Raw genomic sequence first — 22,389 nt, forward strand, 5'->3', positions numbered from 1 at the left:
TCCCTATTTGCAATTTCCTATTTTGGTACTCACAAAATGTGATTTCTACTGGTGTATATTTAGAAAGGGTGTTTTGCATTTCTTAACAGGCCACAATTGCGATTCGGCCCATTAATAAATGCAAATTACTTTTGTACTTACGGATCTTAGACTTGTGCCATTATTCGGGGGTCCTTTACATATTTATAGTCATCTAAAACAGGTGATAGCACTCCAGTCATGATTAGAAAGTCAGAGTTTGGCAGACAGTGTACTTTGTAGCAATGGTGACAGAATACCCTGCCCACCAAACTCTTAGTTCAACCATCAGGTATATGCCATCAGAGTTGAATTTAATCTGACAGCGCAAACCTCTCACTGATGTCCCAAGGCGTAATGGGCCATCAGCGGAAAACCATTTGCCTGTCTGCCCGAGTGAGTGGTTGGAATATCCTGGCAGTGAGGGACAGTAAAAATAACAAAAATCACTCCACGCCCTTGGAGACAACAACTGTGGTATTGGGACCATTTGTTTCTAAATTTCCAAAAACAAACTCCCACTTTAGGAGTTTATTTTTTGGAAAATTAAAAACTTTAAAAAGTTTTATGTAAGTATCCATCACCATTGATGAGTACCCACTAAAGTATAACATGGCTTTGATTCAACCACTGTGACCGCGGTTCATACAAACATATAGATAACACAACACAGGTAGTGAAATTTAAATTTGGCAGATGGAGTGAAGGCAGAGTGATGGACGTAACATAATATGCATATTTATTTTTATACTGCACACCACTCACTACCTTCCTCTACACGTGACATAAATCTTCACTACATAATCTTTGATCCGCAAGAGGGCTGTGCGAGGCAACCAACTGTAGCTATTGTATTAACACACAACATGTAGAAACAGATGATCATGCTAATTACTGCCTCGTACACCTCAATGTTCTTGCACACAAAAGCTACCACCCTTGCACACTACTTGCTTCACTGCATACAGTTCATTCTGTTCTTTGAACACAACAATCTTCACTTACATCACTCATCCATCATGCAAAATTCCTGTACCAAAATCTCAAACTCCTGCTACACAGGTCACTCCAAAGACTCACATACAACAAAGTAGATGGCTTCACACTACAAGCTTATCCAAATCTAGCCAAATAACAATGTTGCCAATAGACGCACCCTGACAATCAACATGACTGCAATACTCACACAAACCTCCATTATGTTTAATTAAACTCTGCCCCCTGCAGCCCTCAAACCAAACCTAATAACACTCCATAAATAGCTAGTAAAGTCTGGTTATCCTCTCATGTGGACTACCAAGAAAATACACTGACAAGGGTTAAGTGAACAGCTAAAGGACTTGCAAATTAATTGCTATCCTACAAACAGAGACAACATAAAACACATTGGCAATACACAGATTTGAATGACAGGTTGCATAGTCCCAATCCCGCTCGCCCCCAACCCACACACCCTGTACTGAGTATGCTCTGTCAATGGAGATCTATGTATATGATGCTGCATCAGCAAATCCACAACTGGGTACAAAAACATTTGCAGGTAAAAGCAATAAAGGGAAAAATAATTGACAGAAATCACAAGGCATAAATACATTTGGAAATGTTCCATTCCATAGGTGTTATGATGTTGGAAGACCTTCACTCAAAGAGTGCGACGTTAAGAGATATTTTTTTTCAGAGCAAGGTGTGCTTGTTGATTGTTTCTTTAGGTTTCGGATGTCTGTATCTGAATGATGCGTGATGCAGTGCACGTACATCCTTTCATGCACCAACATTTGACACATATTTAGTCCAGAATTCACCATCATAGATTCCTAATTTAAAAAAGTTCTACAGGTATAAGTATTTATTTAGCATCTGTGTCTGTCCCGCTGACACCAACCAATAAAAAATCAAAGACCAAATGCAGATAAAAGCACAATGATAATACCAAAAGTATGGATGCTCATGAGCTTTGTTTCTGCAGTGAAGGCAGCAGGGATGCAATGCTCTAGTTTGGCAATAAGCCCGCAGGCATGCAAAAGCCCACTATGGACAGCATTTGCTCAAATTAAATAGTTTTTTTAAAGAACAAAATAGACAAAGTTGGTTCTTCTGACCCATTAAGTATTACCGGGCCAATGCCAAGTGTCATCTTTGTGAAGGCCATGAACTTGGAAGACTTTTCATCAATTTAAATGTTGAATGATTCTGTAAAAATAAATTAACATTATAACTAGCAGAGGCGCGCCTGCACTGCTACCCTTAACAATGATGGACTGGGGGTGGGGATTTTCTCTTGAAAGGGAAATGGCACAGCAACAGCAAATAGGAATGCAAACCTTATTGGCCAAACAATACATAGCATTTCACTTGATAGACCGTTCACGAGAAGAGCTTTGTGGAGATACAAAACATGATCATGATGTCAACTCCTGAATAATTAATGCTGACAAGTGATTGCAAATATCTATGTAAGCAATGTGTTCACCTAAAAGGCAAATGCCACTTCACCTTAGTTGTTCTCTTAATAGTCACCAATCTTTCAATGTAAAAATAAAAGATACACTCTAGATTGATATAGTTTCGTTCTTTCAGTGCCCAAAGAAAGGAGACATTCTAGTTTGCTCTGTTTCCTGGTACAGTTAAAAAAGAAAAAAGTGAATAAGGTTCCAAGACTCTGCCTGAATTTGCTAAAAAAAAGAGCATGTCACATCCAATCTCTGAAAAGTACAGCAATCATTAGTTTTAATGATTACATTCATTATGTGATTATTTTCCCACCTGTCTGTATTTACTCTCAAAAGGTCAAAGGAGCAATATTCTAATTAAAGTCTCTTTTCTGTGTGTGCCTTTATTAAAATGATGAAACTGTCAATAACTCCTGTTACTAATTAGTTTAATTAGAATACACTTTCCTAAAATAGAAACAGTGGAGATGGAATAACAACTCACTCCATTGCACTATTTATAAACATATTTTTATTCCAATAGTAGAAATGATAAGGAAATATTGAAATCTAAAGTCATTATACTGTTTCTTTAATGAAAGTTGCCACATTACATCTTTGGGTCAATGCTGATTAGAAAGTTCAGAAAGGCATCAGACAGGTATCACCAAGAAACAAAACTAGAATTGGGTTGCACAACTAAACACAGACTTTATTCAATCACAGCACTAATGGTCAGACGTACAAAGCCATTTTGCATTTCTTAACAGTCCGAATCGCTATTTCGGGCAGTTAAGAAATGCAAAATGTGCTTTTCAGATGTACAAAGCCCTTTAGGGAATCTCAAATTACGATATCTACCCAGTAGAAATCGCAATTTGAGATCTTCTGAATAAGAAATCACAAATTGGGATTACCTATTTGCGATTCCTATTCAGATGTACAAAACATTTCCTAAACGCAAATTGGGCATTTAGGAAATGCAACTACCATTGACTTTAAGTCAATGACAACCATGTGCAATTTAAAAAAAAGAACCCCAAAATGCTTTTTTTAAAGTGCACTAGTGCTTACACCTGCTCCTTGGACACATGCAACCTCTTGGCACATGTGTCTCTACATGTGCACCACTATTTTTGGGGTGCATTTCGGTCACCTTTTCCCCATAGCCATCCTTGGTTTTGCATTTCCCAAATAGGAATTTGCTATTTGGGAAATGCAAAACTGGCCCATTGTCACAAATGTCATGTGATTTCGTGTTTGCAATTTCCTAATAGCGATTCCTACATTATAGGAATCGCTATTAGAAAATCGGTATCTTGGTACATAGCATTTTGCCTTTCCTAAATAGCGATTTCTATGAAGTTGCTATTTAGGAAATGCAAAATTGCATCTATGTACATCTGGCCCTAAGAAACATACAAGTCATATTAACTATTTTAGTTTTGCAATAGCAGTCATTAGGTGAAATTTCAGACTGTGCTCTCTCCTAGTCTAGTCGGGCATTTACCGCCAAATGGAAATTACCCCTGTAAGCATGAGCTAATAGCATTACAAAAATGGTGCAATTATCATTTGCAAATGTGGTTAAGTATTGAACTCAATCATATTAGCCTGCACAAATATCGACTCTGCAAAATTGATTGTGACTATATTGTGGAGTTAGGTGTGTAGCTGGGAGTATAGATTTATTATTCTTATCTCACAATCTACTTATCTTGATCCTCTACATATTGTGGAGTGATATTGTTGCAGTTCAATACTTCAGCCACAGTATTGTGACCCCTCTACCACACAGGTTTTACTCCTTTGCTTGAGAAAGGAGTGTAACTCAGGTGCCAATACCGCCCACAGTTTCAGCAATTGTTATGCACTCTGGAGGTAATTGTAAATGTTACCTGCAGCCATCTGTAATTAAGACAGCACGTAGTATCCAATAAGGGGAGGGGCATCTCAAATGTAATGCCATTGAGCAATTAGGTACTACATCACAAGACCAAATTAAATGTTTGCCATAGAGTTACTGTTGTATGATTATTGCTAAAAAAGCAGAGTCAACAGATCAAGTTTACATTCTGCAGATCTCATGATTTGTAAACGTTATAAAGTGCCATATTATTGGCCCATTCCTAGTAAAGTGGGTATTTATGCATGTTATTTTCAACTTACTCAGCGCCAGCCAAGGAACAGGGGGAATAACACAACTGCACACTTTAGACACAATAAAAACATTGTTAACCATTGCTTGCTCAATATTAGCCTTAGTTTCCCATGTTCCTATTGTCTGAGTCTGACACAAAGCATAAAGGTCTTCCTATACATAGGAACTTATTTGTCATTTAACAGAAAGTCATGTAACATTTATTAAAAACATACAAACAAAAATAATCTCCTTATTTAAATCAAAGTCTGACACAGCCTGGGGTATCCTAACACAGTGTGCTTGAAATAATATTTTAAATGTGTACTGCAAGGGTTGTTCAAGGCATGCATTTTGTTGATTATATGGTCAGATAGATAGTGAAAACAAAGCAGTCCTCTAGAGAAGGAATGTGTGAAACACGTTCCTTACATTTTTAGTGATATTTATAATTACATTTAATTTGCAAAGCCAAAAACATTTTAATTTAACACTCCCTGTGCCATCTGTTAGTTTAGTTGTGTCATCTACATCAGAATGTCATTATCTGCCAAAAGAATCCAGATTAATGTGAAATGAAAATATAGGGGAAAAGTATATTTATTTAGGGTGAGAAGGTGATGAGATTGTTTTCCTCAGTTCTGAGTGTTAATATGAGTTTGCCCTCTTTGTTGGTCGTGGAAGGAGCTGCCAGAAACACTATTTCCTAAGGGCACCAGTCTGTTATTCAAACTTCAAATGTATTATGAAGTGCTAACCCTTTGAGGACATATGATTGTCTGACAATTAAGGACGGGCAGCTAAAGTTACTCCATGCATTCTAGAACATTCCTCAATCCTGGAGAAAGCATTGATTCCAAATTATCAATGGTGATGCTTCGTTGATCCTACTCCCTTATCTGGTACCCGAAAAAGGATGTGTATGATATATTAGCTGAATTATTAGCTCTCATCAAATCTTCCTCATGTGAGATCTTATGGTAGTTAAGGATAAACATGTGCTGCCGAGTTAGCTGAATACACTGCTCCAACCAAGACATTCTCATGTCAGAGCTAAAGACTGCTATTGGAGAACATATGTGATGGATTGGCTAAAGGCACTACTCTGATTAAGTTTATCTCTCTTAGAGCATGTGGTAGATGAAGAGGAACATACCTGATACAGCTCTCACTGACGTTCTAAGAGTATGCAAACACTAATGAAGTGAATGTGCACCCCCATTGCTTTCCTATAAAAAAAGTATCTAAATAGAGATAATGAGAAGAAAAAGTAAGGCTGCAGTAGCAGAGTTCATAACAGCTGCTTCCAGAGACAACTGTGTGAGAGTATCGCAAAATTAATTAGATGATTCTCATCTTTGATGACTTGCTTGCTCAAACACTTAATCTAAAACCAGATGATTGCAAATACACTTACAGTGTCTGGTTACTAAGGCCCACTCTTTAAGACTCAGGTACAAAGACTAACTTTTTCATTGAGATAAGGTTCATGCTGTGAAAGGGATTTGATTCAAGATAAACTGCTTAAAATTTAATTTTGGCTAATAATATGTCCTTCAGCAATGAATCCCACTTCATTGAATTGCTTTCTTTTCAATTTACCTTGTAAGTTCCCCCTTTAAATGAGCAGATAATATTTTGGAATTTGCAGATTCTGTACCTTTTGCGTGTAATCCAGGAAGATTGAAATGGGTTTCCCTTCAAACTTTGGAGGGTGTCTACGTGTACGTGCAACAGAATGGCACCTCGGTCTCCAAAATTGAAGAGGTGTACACTAAGGGCCCTTGGCGGCACCCCAGGCTTCGGCAGGGGGTCCAGCGCCTGATGGACTCGCCCAACCGTGAAAAACCTTGACAGCCTCATGGAGAGCAGGGTGCTGGATATCCAGTTCTCCAAGAACAATTCTGTGGACTGCCCCTCTACCTTCTCCTGGAACCCTTTGAATCACAGGTTATTCCTTTGAGACTGCCCCTCAGAATCCTCTATCCTGTCTAGATGGGCAGTCAGAGTTTGTAGGGCTGACACTGTGTCTCATAGAGTGTGGACCTCCTGTTGCAGGACCCTCATATTCTCCTCCACTGTTGTGACCCGACCTGCCACTTTCCGCAGGTCCACACATAGGTGATTGACCTTGATTGTGACCAAGTCAATCCTAGTGGCCATTTCCTCCCAGTAGCTCTTTACTGCTGTCATCAGGTTTGCCAGCGTTGGGTCAGTGACTGCTAGTCCCACGCCTCTGTCTCCCTCATCCTTTTCCGCTTCTTCCCTTGCCCTGCTCTCAGGGGGCATTTGACTGAGCTGACCTGGCAGACCTTTCCTTCCCCATAATGACGACGGGTCCGATCACGATCTTGATGCTGGAGTTCTAGCACGCCACTAGCACAGCCTTTCTGACTCATGGTTTCAACTGGCCATGAGCACACCAAGTGCAGGCAGCGAGGCCCCTCTCCTAGGGGACCTCAAAAGTGAGGAGTAGCAATCCACAGGGGCCACCCCATTCAAAGTCTGTTTAGGTGCACACAGTATATCTCCAGGTTAGGGTCCACTGACCCATCTGAGTCTAGTGTCCATGCAGGGATAGTATCATTGGGTCTCACAAGTCCTGTACCTCTTTCATTGTCAGGCTACCGTGCCCTCGGGCTTCCCAGCCGGGGCTCACCTCACCTTCAACATTTCTGGTCACCCACCTCTAGTGTCCATCAAGCCAGGCAGTCGGGCTTTTGTGGACTCCTATCACAGCCTAGGGGCTAGGCCTCCATCAAGCACAGCCCCAACTCAGCATTGACAAGCCCCCCTGAGGGAGCACTGTAGGCATGCCTTCTCTTCCATCCTTTCTGCAAGGTCAAGGCGTCCGTGGGCCCCCGACAAGTGGCACAGTTGAGCAGGGCATCAGGTAGGATATGCAAGGGGGCCTGCCTGTCACTAGTTTCATGGCTTGGCTGGACCCCCAGACATTCATGGACCAGTTGTCTTCCATGCCGCATGCCAGCCTTGCAACAAATCCCCCTCCGGTCAGGCCCTCTAGGGAGCACAGCCACCCGATCTATTCTCTAAGTGTCACAGGAGGGCTGCAGATGTGTTGGGCTTCTAAAAAGTACCTGTAAGGCCGCAGGGTGACAGGAGAGGAAGGTGGAAGGCACTAGTCACCCTGTCAGGGACCCAGCCCGGGCTGGCAGTCATGTATAGTGCAGCCACCCCTCACACCGCTCACAGACCCGCAATGGTCTCTGGCCCTGATTCTGTGTCCTGACTCAGTCTGAATTCTCTGGGCCAGTTTCGGGCCCCAGGTAGGCATTTGCTTGGCTGGACCAGCAGCGTCTCTTCAGAGTGCTCAGTGACTGCAGCCCTCATATCCGAGTCCCCAGCTCTCGTTGTCGGCCACAGCCTGTCAGGTCGGTCACGGTGTGGTGCTGCAGGGCTCTCTGGATGCTGCTTAAGTCCCAGCAAAGTCGGCCCTTTTGCTTCCCACAATATTGCAGGTAGGTGGGGCTATCACAGCCTCAGATGGCACAGGATGTATGCAGGATTTGCTTGTTTGCAGACGGGAGCTCCCTAAAAAGCATCTAGTCAGCCATTATACGTGGTCACTCCCCCTCACATTTAATCAATATTAATGTGAATAATTTGAAGTTTTAAATTCTACTCATGAAACAGTGAATGTGTGGCTCATTACATTGCTTACTTGCAATATGTGCAGCATCCCACATTGTTTTTATACACATTACCCATATAAAATCACATAGGCAGTGATTTGCATGGCTTCAAATGAAATGTTTTACAGAATATGCATTTAAAGAGATATTAATTTCACATTGCCCTGGCAAGTCAATGGCATGTGTCATGAGTATACAAGATACCAACAGCTGACTCTAAGATGGTGTCCTTTGCATTTTTTACTAACCGTCATGAGGGCAAGAGAGGGGAAAATACAAAACGGGAAACAAGAAGGAAGAGAAGATGGAAAAACGGTCAACAGTGGAGAAAGAAAAAGCCTCCAAGAGTGAAATAAAGGAGCATGGAGTGTCTGGCAGCGGATTAAAGAGACATGAGGTGGAGTCAGGGCCTAGCAGCCTTATTATTCGGCTCAGCGTAATTTAATTGCACCACCTGCTGGCTCTAGAGCAGATCTTTGGGCACCAGCATCATTATGTTACAAATAAAGCAGTGGAAGTCACAAAATAACCGTGAGACCTCACAGGGGCACCACAAATCCATTTCATTGAGATGTGAAATCGGCATCTGGATTTGGATTTGAATTATCTAGGTGACTGTAGCATGCCTGGAAGTTTATGGTAGCAAGAGGAGGCATTTTAGCGCTAGTTTGGGTGATGGACAATGGATGCGCATTCCCACCACCTAGGGATTTGGTATAATCACTGAAAGTTGCAAGACAGCTTAGTATGTCAGCAGAACAAAGCTGTTCTTGGACTGAGGTGGATGCAACTTCAATGAGAACAGAAGGAAATCAGTCTTATGGGCATTGAGTTTGAGGTGGTGCCATGTCATCCAGGATTTCACACATAGTGGAAGCCGGTTAGAAGATTTAGGTAGGAGAGATCTCCACACAGAGCTCATTGGTGAGTTGGTGGCAGGAAACTTCACAGCGATGGGTGAGATTACCCTATAGTTCCATGTAGAGGTTGAACAAGGCAGGAGCTAGGTCAGAGCCTTGACGTACCTTAGGAGGCTACAGAGAAAATAGACAAAGATCTACTTTGATAACATGGGAGGAGTGCTCTAGGTAGAATTTAAACCATTCCAGGACCTTTCTTTCAAAGCCCATGTGATCTTTTAAGGGGTGGAGCAGGGCGTCATAGTTAACATGGCAAAGGCCTCTGAGAGGTCAAGAAGGATAAGCATGCAATAACTGACGTTGACACAGCTCTCAAAGATTTTTTCCAGGAATTGGAGCACAGAAATCAACCAATAGTTGTGGAGGTCCTTGGGATAGCTAGTCTTTTTTCTACAGGAAAGAGTATATTTGTTCTATATTTACACCTTGTCAAATTGAGAGGCTGATTATGTTAGACCACTGCAGAATTAGGGTACCACGTGTTTCTTTCATCAGATTAGCAGAAAGGGCATTTAGAAAGGAATAAAAGAGAAGGATATATGAAATTATGCCACATAGTTTCATCATAGAGATGACCCTGAAGCATGTTCATATTTTGATGGATTTCCTGGTAAGACTTGATAGAGGAACTGGTGATAGGTTCAGGTAGGGAATTTTCAATTATTTTGATCATGGCATAGAAGGAGTGTGCAGTTCCTCACATTTCTTCTCCATTTACAAAACTTTGAGAGCGATCTGAGGCTTTAAATTTTTTTTGACTATTTTGAAGAACTTTCTAAGTTTGTTTTGAGCCTGTTATGTTATGTTATGCTATGTCATGCAGATTCGTAGAGCACACCATCACCCGGGAAGGTATCCTGGCAGTGAGCAGGTGTAAGTCTACGAAAGCCTAGGGCCTTGTGAGATTACTCAAAAAGCCAGGTCTTACGCTTCTTGTTGAATTCAAGAAGTGAAGACTCCTGTGTGCAACAGCATGTCCTTCAGTGCTTTAGGAGTGATTTAGGAGGAGGCTTGATTGGCAAATCTGGTTTTCCCCATGAATTGGATTTGTGTAACCAGGAGCCGGATGAGCGGAGGTGTCTGAAAGTTTTGTGAAAACCAGTGCGATTGTTGGGGTATATTGGGTCAGTTTTATGTAGTGCCTTGAAAGTGTGCGTTAGAAGTTTTAAATGTGCCTAGTTTGGGAATGAGGAGCCAGCTGAGCTCCTTTAGGTGTGATGTGATGTAAGTGCAGCGTGCAAGGTTGAGAGTGATTCTGGCCACCAACATCTGAATGGTGAGATTTTTGTTGATTTCAGCACAGAAGGTGTTCCCATAGTCCAGCTCGCTTATGACCAAGGTGTGTATGACAGTTTTCTGGGTGCTGATTTGAAGACATTTGAAAATGTTCGTGTTAGACCTGTTATCTTCAGCGTGGTTTAGCCGATAACTTTTTGCCTTGCCTATTTGCTAACTTTATTTTTGCTGGCTTTAGGACTCTGCGCACTTTAACACTGATAACCAGTTCTAAAATGTGTGTGCTCTCTCCTTAAAAACATGGTATACTTGGCTTATACCCATTTGGCATATGTAATTTATTTGTAAGTCCCTAGTAAAGTGGCACTACCTGTGTCGAGGCCTGTAACTTAACTGTGACTAGTGGGCCTGCATCACTGACTGTGCCATTCACTTGGGTAGCACTTCAAACTTGTCTCGGGCCTGCCATTGCAGCCTGTGTGTGCAGTTTTAAACTGCCATTTTGACCTGGCAAAGTAAAGCTTTTACTAGGCCCAAATCTTCCCGCTTTTTTACACATGTAAGTCACCTATAAAGGGGGGCCCTTAACACCCCAGAGGGCACAGTGTAATGAAAGGCGAGACATGTACTTTTTACTTTTACATGTCTTAATAGTGAATTACTCTTAAAATCGATTTTCACTACTGCAAGGCCTACCACTCTAATAGGTTAACACTGGAGTTACCTCATTATATTTAATAAGCTATGACTTCCAAACAGGAGCAGGTAGCACATTCATGTTTCGTGTCTTTGGATGGTGAAGTTGTATTTTAAATTACAATTTAGAAAATGCCATTTTTAGAAAGTTGGCATTTTTTTGCCTTAGCCATTTAATGCCTGCAGCCTGTTTCTGGGTCACATGACTGGGTGTATTGGACAATCACACACAATGGGGAACTTGGGTATACCTGGTTGCGCCATCACACGCCTTCACTGGCATGATGGAAGGGAGGAGCTGGGCCCAGCCTCACTTACACTGTAATAGGCTGCGTTCTTCCTCCTCACCAGAGGCTGCATACCCCTGGTAGTTAGTCTGGAACCAGGGCCAGGAAGGCAGGGCACCTGTGCACTTCAAAGGTAAACCTCTAGAAACTTCTCCCACCTTCCAGAAGAAGGGCACCAGGTATAAATACTGTACCTAAAACACCCCTTATTCAGTACACATCTGGACCTGTGGATACTATTCCAATAAGAAGGACTTCTGTGCTGTTGAAAGGACTGACACTCTCCTGAACTGCTGTTCTGAAGGACTACTGACCTGCTGCCTGCTGCCCTATTGATTGGGTAAGCAGGACTGACTGTTATATGGTGAGCCCAGGACCCCAAAGTGACTCCAAGGGCTAGTTGGCTGGCCTCCTGACTTCAGCCTCAGGGATAGAAGGCTCCAACAACCTTGAATCCAGCCTCTGTACTCTGGCATCTTTGAGTCTGCCCACCCAAGTGGTGCCACTCCAGCCCTGGACCATTGGAAGTGGTCCTAAGGGCTCTGTCAACCTTTGTGGTTCCAGCGGAACCAACACATCTCCCCTGCTATGCAGTGCAACCGTGAGAAGAACTGACGCATCGCCACTGATGCATGGATCAGTTCTGTAACAAAGACCCGCATAGCAAAACAGCCCCTTGCCTTTTTAGAACTGGAGCTCTGTGACGCATCCTCTGCGCAGTCCCTCTCATCCCTCATCGATGACGCTGGACTTCACATAGCAGCCTCGCACCTCCTCCGAACCAATGCATTGCCCTAACTGCACGATGATGATACAGGACCTTGGATCGCAACATTGCTGCACCTTGGAACCAAATCATCACTTCGGATGCACGATGCATCTTCGACGTGGATCCTTGCACCATTCTGCAAACCAGGATTTAAGGTACTTTGTACAGCAGCCTTAACTGAGTTCCTGTAGATGGCCTGCTCTCCATAGCGGTCAGCCTGAACTTGTGACTTTGTCCTGGAATGGCATGATGAGATATTCAAAGTGATTTGCCTTTGAGAAATGGCAGGGAGACAACCAAAATGTGTCAGTTGACATCTAGGTTATTAGAATTTTTTTGCACTAGCACAATACTCTTTTAAGGTGCTAGCTCTGGATTTGTTCAATAGGGATTTTATGATCTTTATGAAAGTTATGAACTTTAAGGATAGTGTGATTACATTGAGGATGAGATGTGGTGGATACTGGCTAGATTAAAAAAAAAGCCATCATGCATGTAACACACAACTGCAACATTCCTGACAATTTTATCAAGTGAATGTATGCAGCCTTGGATGTATAGCGTGGGTACTGTTCTCATTTTTTTTGTTCTGACTAATTTCTGGTCTATGTTAAATATTTCCTTCGTAACAAAAACTCTGCAAAGCTTTGTTGAGAAACCTCTGACAAAATCTAAAGCAGTGTATATGTTTTCCATTCCTTAGAATTATGTTTTGGATCAGCCCCGCTACTGAGGCTGCTATGCCTCAAATAGTGGATAATGATCGCAATATTTCAGACAATGTGTAACCTAACTTCTCATTCTCTGGTACGTCTCAGCTGCTTTTAGCACAGTCAAATATGCCCCCCTTTTCAAAAGTCTCGTAAGAACAGATGGGGATAAAGGGTGATGCTCTGAGGTATTTAGCCTCCATTAAGGAAAATTGCCTTGAACAAATAAAAATGTCACTCTCTCTCTCGAAGCCTCTTCTCTTTAACAATGAGTGGCCCAAATATCTATCTTATCCACGAGAACTTTCAATTTATATGTGAAACCACCTTCTATGCTGCTGAATAATTCCATCAACGTCTATCGTCTTTAAGCAGATGACATCCATTACCACATGAAAAGTTTTCATATGAAGACATTGCACACCTTACACAGACTCTCAGGTATCTTCTATCCTAGATGTTGCTTCAACATCTTATATTATACCTAGAAACAATTATACTCTAACTGAACTCCTACCTTCGCCTTTCTGCACCAGTAGAATATTGACTTACATCTCCTCAACTGCAACACACCCATCATCAACTGCTACAAAACCTGGTCTTCGTTTTTGGCAAACACTTTAATCTATATGCCTACCTAAACACCTTTCCAAGAGAAGCACACTATCAAAGTACTTCATGGAATAAAATCTTTTATCACAATACAAGACAATCTCTAGTCCTCTGAAGGCTTGATTACAGTAATCCCTTACTTATTGGCTTACCCAAAATACACCTTGCCTATCTGCAGGCATCCCTAAGTGCAGCTGCTTCGCGGGTGTCTGGAACTAGAAATTTTCAACACATCACCCCTATCCTGCTAACCATCAGTTGGCTCCCTATTAAAGATATGAGTCTATAAAAGCGGCTTGTATAGTCTTCATGATGTTATGGCAACAACCTTGCTTCAAAATAGGTGATCCTGGGAGGTTCTCGGTCACTATGGAGTGTAAACATTCTTTGACTCTAAATTTCATCTTTTAGAATTCCAAACTTTAAGAACACTTGCTCTCAGGAAGAACATCTTAAGTATGGAAGTCCTATTAGCAGGACAAAACCCTCGTATATACCTTTAAGAAAGAATTTAAATGTCTACTTTTTCAATGCAACTTAAAAGGATGACCCAATTATCACTGATGGAAGGAAGCTATAGTGAAAAAGAAAATGTTGAAAATGGACAGACACTGATATCATCGTATCCCTGTATGCTGCATATTTTGAATAATGCTTACTAATGATTATTAGAACATTGGAATGCTGGGGGCTCCATTGAAAACAATGGAGTGCTGCGGGCTTTTACTGGCCGGTAAAAGCCCGCAGCGCCAGCATTCCAATGTTCGCTTTGTTCACAGCAACAGCTGTGAACAAAGCCTCACGGAGCCCGAGGGGATATAAATACCCTCGGGCTCCGTGAACATTTTTTTTTTTAATAGAACATTCTGCCCTGTGTGGCAGAATGTTCTAATAGCCTTAGTACCCGCCGTAGCGAGCTCTACCGGCTATTAAAGTCCCTCTCCCTTGTTAAATGCCCTCGCCTTCGACTCGGGCATTTAACGCGGGGAGCGGGCCTTTAATAGCCGGTAGAGCCCGCTACGGCGGGTTCTAAGGCTATATTAATCCTTTTTCATCTCCGTCATTAAACTGTTACAATCTGAATAGCTGATTTTAAGTACACTACATGACTAGTTTTCTTCTACCTGTAGAAGGTGCTCTGCTTCCCAAGTGATTCATAATATTTAAAGTAACAATAAACAAACAAATATATAAAGTACATTTTCATGCATAGAACATTTAACAAAATAAACATAGTTTCTGAGACTTCCAGAGATCTTAAAAGATTACATGGGGCGTTATGAATGTAATGCGTCCATGGGCATTTTTTTTTTAATTAACAGATATTCCCTTGCATAAATACATAATGCTTATGATGCAGTTCTGACATTTTTAAGTTCTGGCACTCACTTTTAACAGATAAAATAGCATAGTGAGGGTGTTATGTGGCCGAGGACACGTAGATAGTGATGGTTCTGTACTGCACTGAAACACCAATTACTTTCAGTCAAAATTATAACGTTTTCAGTTTTCTAACATCTTAGTTTGGGCCTCTGCTATGGTTTGAGGTCTGCTTAACAATCAGTCACCACATTATGTGCATAAAATGGTATGTTCCTGGCTTTCAATGCAGCTTCTTCTGTGGCTATACTGTGGGTCTGACCATTGGGTCGGCAAAGGAAGTTGCCTCAATATAAATATGTGATATTCTATGAGTTACCTGTGAAATGTACATAAATTCGGCCCAGTTACAAATATTTGTCTATAAAATGGGTGTACAGAATATATCATTCTCCTAGTTCTAAAATATAACTGTGTGATTCGGTAGGCGACAATGTAAGCTGTAAGCATTAATACAATGTGGTTTATATCCTAAAGATTTAATTAAAGACTAAACTTCAAACTTTGTAATTAACATTTTTAGTGATTTCCCTATCAGAAATTAAACCCCGAATTTCCTTAAACAGCCAAAATCACAAACAGATTTTTGTAATCAATATTAACTTAGGGTTAATTTGAATCAATCACATGTTGTAACACTGTACAGAAGTTTAGACCAGATACATTCATTACAGAGTATGAAATAACCCGTTTTCTAAACGTTTGCAGCCAGGGTATAATTCACATATAATTGCCCTTCCTATTCAACTGAGATGGCCCTCTCAGTTTTGCCGATGTGTCTGGGGGATTCTATCAGCAGTGGCAGTTCAACGGATTTCTTTGACAAAGTGTAAGCACTAATGGAGGAGTTTCATAGAATTGACTGTCTGTCCCAGAGGTGTCAATTATTGACAAGTCCTTTTTACTGGAGAGTAATGCCTTGGACTGTTTATTATCAAATACCTACAGTGGCAATGGCTAGTTTCAGGCAGGTGGACCAATGAAATGTTTCTCTTCTCTATGGAAGGTAACAGGATTTTCTATGAATTTATTTTTTACTGGTGTAGGAATTTTTCATTTAGGGAACTTCCTAATATAGTCTATTCTACAGATAATGTGTGTGGCCAATAGAGGCTGTGAAAAGTAAATCATATAGAACAGGATTTACACACTTTTTGTAGAAGGATATGTATTAAGAGTGAGCATTATTTTGGTAGTTAGTAATTGTACTTATCTAATCCCTTAGGAGGATTTTTCATTAGGCCTAGCACATTTACTTTATGGCTGTTTATGGCTTATAGAAGAGAGAGCGGAGGAATAATACCCACTGAACATCTGTGAGGAAGTACCTGAAATGTTCTTGACAAACCAGTGCTGGAAGGGATATGGGCTAATAATATTCTTAGACATTATCCTAAACTAGGTTTCAGATATAATTCGTCAATGTCCAGAGCAGGTGGCCTATTGGATGTTGTTCCTTGGAGAGAGCTCTGAGTACCCACTGGCAGCAACATGGGCTGAATGTGTATTTAACTGGTGTGCCATATACTTTACACTGGGATTCCACATAATTTGGACAGGCATCATTGTACCCTCAAATGTAAACCAATAGCTCAAACTGTTATATTAAAAGTACATGTATTTCAAAATATTGATGAGAACACAATATTCTAAGTAATCAACTTTGTTTCTTTATTATAAAATAATTGTGTGCCATGCTCACTCCATGTAAATTGAGTGCAGTACACACTTTATTTAAATGGGATGAGCATGTCACTATGCCAGTATGAACAGTGATGATATAGCCTATTGGCAAACGATTATTAAGATAACGGAACACTGCTTAAACCTGACACAAACGCAGCAGATTTGTTTCATATCAGTGATGGATTTAATACCATTTGGCCTCCAGGAAGCTTTTCTTTAGCGAAGCGAGTTGGCTTAAGTGTACGGTGTCTGGGAGAAGAAATATTGCGTTGGTTGTATACTGCAAGAAAGATACCGACAAATTGTTCTTTTAGAATGAAGAAACAACGTTCATTACTTAGAATGGTGTGTCCATCGCCAATATTTTGAAATATGTGCCAGAAACATACATTGGTTCAGGGTAAATTGTGAGGGGGCAAACTGGACCAGTGTGGTCAGGGTGTCCTTTGCGTAATACCCCTACACCAATTTCTACCAAGAGTTTTTTCCTGAAGATTTCTTAAAGAGAATACCTTGGGAGGCCTGTGATTTCACTACAGAGAAGTAATATGCCTCAGGGTAACTGACTTCTCTCCAGCCCTTGGAACCCTTGTACACCGTTAACCCCAGCCCTTGCAGCCTTTGTACATCGTTAACATGAGGTTTATTTTTGGCTATGCATGTTGACCCCCCAGTGACCATTTGCGAAAAGATTAATTGTTTGGTTCAGAACATTTCCATTTATTTCTTTCAGATTCTAAGAAAAAGTGTTAGACCTCCTTTACCTGGCACAGACTTTGGCCACACCTGGTGAGTACTGAGTGCATGGACTAAGCTTTTGGCGTGCATTTTATTAGTACTTCAGTCCCCAGTGCCCTCCGTCAGCAAATAAGGCCAGGCACAGATGACAGTGGACACAGGTTGTATCTGTCTTGCCCACTGTATTAACGAGGCACAGAGCATGGCCTATGGTCATATTCTGTGCTTAGCACTCCTGTCTTAGTTATCTGCTGGGCACAGTCTGCTGTAATACATAACAGATGGCAGAGGATATAGCCTTCATCCCCATCCTTTCCATTCTACCCAGCACCCCCCATAAAGGCTGAACACAGATTGCAGTCAAGCTTTTTCTTCAGTACTGACTCAGCATACTCTGCAACTATGTAAGTGATCAGTGGTCACAGGAGTGACCTTCAGCCAAGCACTTCATCTAATGCCCCAGCCCTCAGTGCCCAGCCGTCATGCTTGTAAGATGTACACATTATTCCCCAAATCCCGCTAGAAAGGGTGAGTGAAGTTGAAAAGATGTGCATTTTGCAACTTTACCCAATTTTTTTTATAACATCATTGCTTTTGTAAATTGTGAAGCTGAATGAGTTTTAAAAAGGAAAAAAAGTGGAAAAGCTAGGTAAGTTTAAAAAAGAAGAGAAGAGAAAATTGAGGATTTGTGACAACCTGAAAATGTTCTTTCTCCATGAGAGTCAGGAGAATGCCACGGCAGACATGCAAAAAACATTCCTTGACCTTAGAAGTCCCACCGTTTAGGAGTAGAGAGTGCTACTTGAATAACAGCTGGTAGCTGGTTTTCCCCACTGCTGCTCAGGGATAATGGCAGCCATGAGCAATAGCAGGTAAAAGGCCTCCACTATACTGCCAAAATCCTAACAAATTCTATCCAAACGTTTTACCCTAAACTGGCAGATTATCTTGGTGCAAGAATTAAAGTTTGCCTCAGGTTCAATTGGGAATCTTCAACAGTCTTTATGAAGTGAAAAGGAAAGTTATCCAGGTTCATCCGACTTCTATAGAAAGCTTTGACGTTGCCCATTCTTACATTATTAGCTGCTGAGTAAAGTCAGCGTCGATTACCCGGGAGAAAATGAGCATATGGGGTGCCAATCAGCGATATCATGTGTTCATTGCCCTTCCCTTTAGCACACACAGAAGGCACACCTCACTGCCACATCAAATCTGTGGGCACTTTTTGCGCCCAGTAAACTTACCCCCAGCGGCCACATTGTACGTCCTGCTCCATTGGGACAGGGCATGAGGTGTTGCCTTTGGTCACACTCTTCGCCTGGAGCCTTCCACATAAAACGGGCTCGTGTATGACGTGCACTGGTCATAAGCCAAGAATTGTGGACAAATTTCCTTAATGACCGAGAAAAAAATTCAGATGGCATTTAAATGGAAAAGGACGTTTTTCAGAATGATCCCCAAAAATGTAAACCTTTGATCAATGCATACAAAACATTACAGGATCAAACTTGTGTTCGATATGAGTTTTTGCTGAGTTTTATGCAGACTTGTGATTGGGCCCAGGTTATTAGCAATCATGCATTTACTCGGCACTAACATATGATCCACCTTTTCAAGGATACTTGAGGTTTTTTCATTAATATAATCAGCTGTCTCTCTGTTCATTAAATGTATGTGCCCATAAATCAATCAATCAATCTATCTATCTATCTATCTATCTATCTATCTATCTATCTATCTATCTATCTATCTATCTATCTATCTATCCATCCATCTATCTATCTATCTATCTATCTATCTATCTATCTATCTATCTATCTATCTATCTATCTATCTATCTATCTAATAAAGCATGGCTTTGTGGATCACTTTTATAAGTCTTTGACTTGTACATTGGAAATCAAAGATGTTTAAGATGTTCATCTAAGAATGTTTATGAGCAAATTACGAATTCAAGTGTGAAGGTTATACTTTTTGGGGGATGTGGGGAGACTAAATTTAACCTAATCCTAGATGTACCTGCTCACACCGCTAATCATGGTAACAAATATACTATTGTCATATTAGTAGTAGTAGTAAATACACATTATTTCGTTCAAAAGGCCATAAAAGCAATACCAATTAAACACATCATTATAGAAATCTTTATTGCAAGTTCATTGATTTACAAGAAACATATGGCACACAAGTATAAAAACAGCTCAAATACAACAGCATAACCCTTTCCTGGTGCGCCCTTCTCCCAAGAGTGCCGACTTCTTCGTCCTATTACAATTTAACAAATGAGTGTCAACCATGATTCCATGGATCAACCAGGTTAAATCTAAGAGCAAGTGCTACAGATAACATGTAAGCAGTAACAAACAGATTGAAAACCTCCTGTGGAAATACCAGAGGTAATATACACAGCACAAGTGGTAAAATCCGCGATAGCATTACATTTGCAAGACCTCGCAAAGATAGACATGAACCACGTAATAAAATCACAAAAATAATGCAACATTAAAAACAGCAGTGCAAGGCAAACATAAGGGGCAATCTTCCAGGCTGTATTCAAGCCCCAAAGCTGAAAAAGTCTCCTGAAATTAGTATGCTCTAGCTGGAGGCCCAATAGTTTCCTGATCATTACAACTGCAGGCAAAAATCTACTCAAGCAAAGGACGGTTACCCTGCTCGTAACCGAGCTAAGAATTCAGAGAGTTGAGAAAAAAGCCGAAACTCCAGATTCCGACAGCAGGGTTTCAAACATTTTGCTCTGGACTTGAATACAATGGAGAACTGAACAAAACGCCCACCCAGTCAGAACAAAGTATAAAGATTTTTTTTTATCAGGGAAGCACTTACAGGAACAACTGTTCAGTTCCAGGATATACCCTGAACTTAGAGTGTTCTTGCCCAGTGCAGAGTAACCTCATCAAGGAATACTTTAAACTCCAGAGTGAGTTTTTTCATCAGAAACCTGCCATTGAGGCTATTACTGTCAGTGTTCTACACATCTTCAGCTTATAAGTACCCCTAAAATATTTTCTTCATTACAATTGTTTATGATGAATTAATAGAAAGTGGACTGGTCACCATGGTTTTCATGGTCAGGGTATACGGCCATTTTTTAATGTGGGACAGCCAAGAAATAGTCAAGTCCCTATCCAACAGAATAGGTGCCTTGAGGCTTTGCTAGTAGGATTCCAGTTCAGGGGTAGACCAAATCCTACTACTGTCATAAAATCAACATATGTCACAATATATGAAAACATATACAATTCTTACTATTTTGTTCATGACACATCTATCTCAGTTGTTGTGCCACATACCCAGTCTGAAACCTCAAGTATTTCTAGCTCCTTTATAAATATTAACTAATTTCCACCATCCATAGGAATCATAAGGAAAACAACATATGATAAAAAAATAAATACTTTTATTCCTGCTTCATCTGTAGTTATAAACTTGGCTTGCTCGTTGCTTTTTTGCCATCTCATAGAATAAATCACATTCAACAAGGTAGCTGCCTATGACTATTCTATGTTTTATAATATTTTCAGAAAATAACTTCAGTGGCATTAAAAGCAACGGTAAAAGGTGTATTCATTTAATAACACTGTGATTTATTATAGCAATATAGCTCTTTGTCGAGGAACTCTTCATAGGTTATGTGACAAAGTGACAAGAAGCTTAGCCCTCTGCAGCATGAGTCAACTCACCAAAATGCCAGGGGTGGCGGAAGTGACATCACTCGCCATTTAACCTTTACTTTCACTAGCACACACATACATGCTTTCACATACACACATTCACACACTCTCTCACATCAACAAACACTCACCTACAAGCATGCACACAATATATATTTGTAAGCATTTTTACTTACTTTAGATGCCAGGGGGGGTCATATTCCTGCATCTCGAACTCCCTTCTTTATTACAGTAACAATGAGTGATAAAATATTATTCACTATTACTCTAGTAAAAAAAAATTAAAACAAGGAAAGTGGAGCCACAACAGACGTTCAATAGGACGGTCTGGCCTTACATTCCTGCCCTTGATTTTGCCACCTCTGAGGGTAGGGGTTGCAAAGACAGTGCCAGGGGTCGCAAGGGGGCATTCCAGGGGTCACAGATGCAACCCTTGGTGACCCCAAATGATTTACAGCTACATCCCCTGGTGACCCCCAAAATGATGTCCATGCAATGCAAAACAACAACATTCCACCCACTGAGGGCAGCATGTTCTGCATTAACTGGGAGAAACAGAAAGACAAACATTGAAAGTTAAAGGAGACTTCGTTATTGGCCCTCTCTCACACCTTTGTATTCAAAGAAATGCCCAACATTACACTGTTCGAATAAGTATGTGGTGGTATTGCAGGGGTATTTACTGATTGGTTCAGGAAATGTTGCCTTATCTATATTTCCATATGTCCTCGATCTCCTGAATAGATGGCAGGTAGCTAAAGGAAGCAGAAAATCTGAGAACATTACAGATCTAGCTGGGCAAAGCTGTTTACTATGTCTCCGTAGTCAAGTAAAATCATACAACTATTACATCATGAATAAGGCTTAAGTTTCCTGTCTTGATTGACCAGATTCACTAAGGCAAATTTGAAAGTCTTAGCCTGTTTCCCCTATGGCGCATTCATGATACAGGGTAGCCTATGAGCAGAACATTTTGGAGCAGCTTATCGTGGAGATCAGGCTGAACCCTCAAATTATTTATTGTGAAAAGCGCTGAAGTTAAAGCAAGAAATGATGCATGGAGTAACAAGGCGATGCAGGGTGGAAATAAGCCAGGATGTGCAGACTGCGGGCTGGCCCAGAAGGCAAAGTGCTGGGGAAGGTACAGTGCACACGGTGGAGAGACCGGGAAATTTTGCTTAAGGATGGCTCAGAGCAGCAGATGAAAGTTGGCTTCTGAGTGACCCCTGCCCCCCCCCCCCGCCCCGCAACCCGTGCTCTGTTGATCTCAATGGTCACTCACACCAACCCTTGAAGGTTTTTTTCAAAAGCAAAATTTCAGAAGTTTACAGTGACTTAAAAAATAATTGCAAAACTGCAGCTAATAGACTTCACAACGCCTGTAATTTACACAATTGTTACTTCATATCTCACATGACTTGTG

This window comes from Pleurodeles waltl, chromosome 8 (genome assembly GCF_031143425.1).
Source record: "Pleurodeles waltl isolate 20211129_DDA chromosome 8, aPleWal1.hap1.20221129, whole genome shotgun sequence".
NCBI classification, from domain to species: domain Eukaryota; kingdom Metazoa; phylum Chordata; class Amphibia; order Caudata; family Salamandridae; genus Pleurodeles; species Pleurodeles waltl.